The following is a 477-nucleotide window of genomic DNA, read 5'->3' as shown; positions in this document are numbered from 1 at the left end:
CCCTAATTCCTCTTCCTCCTTTGTCAATGACACACCTCTTCACAGCATCTTCAGTAATACTTCTGTGTGGTCCACTAATGTGTTGCCACTCATTGCTAACTCCAAGGTAATTTTTTTTTCATTCATTTTTCCTCCTCCGATGTGCATGGATCTCTGGTATGAAGTCCAGATAACGCTGTGTGGTAACTCTTTTTCTCTTTTATTTTTCTTCTCTTTTCTAAAGCAATCCCATTATTCACCAATACAACCACATAACCCGCATGAGGAGATAAATCAGCACATTTGTCAAACGCACCTGCAATGTATATGTATATATACATTTTAACTGATTATTTTCCTTTTCACTTTTTTTTTATCACTTAAACAGCATATTGGACAAGTTTGCATGTGATGTTTGCATACATATACTTATATATTTATAAATTTATCTACTGGCAAGATGCAAGAAAACATTTCAGTTTAGATAGATGTTTTTTT

The 477-nt window shown here is 34.0% G+C and overlaps 1 protein-coding gene across 1 annotated transcript in view; it reads left to right on the top strand.

The window, feature by feature from the left end:
• The window catches only part of LOC119588089 (alpha-catulin-like), a gene marked incomplete at both ends in the record, with an annotated part of 86,154 nt that overhangs the window by 83,337 nt on the left and 2,340 nt on the right, over nt 1-477 (top strand).

Source organism: Penaeus monodon, chromosome 23 (genome assembly GCF_015228065.2).
Source record: "Penaeus monodon isolate SGIC_2016 chromosome 23, NSTDA_Pmon_1, whole genome shotgun sequence".
NCBI lineage: Eukaryota > Metazoa > Arthropoda > Malacostraca > Decapoda > Penaeidae > Penaeus > Penaeus monodon.
The sequence above is the reverse complement of the archived record's forward strand: the minus strand, read 5'-3'. Positions and strand labels throughout refer to the sequence as shown.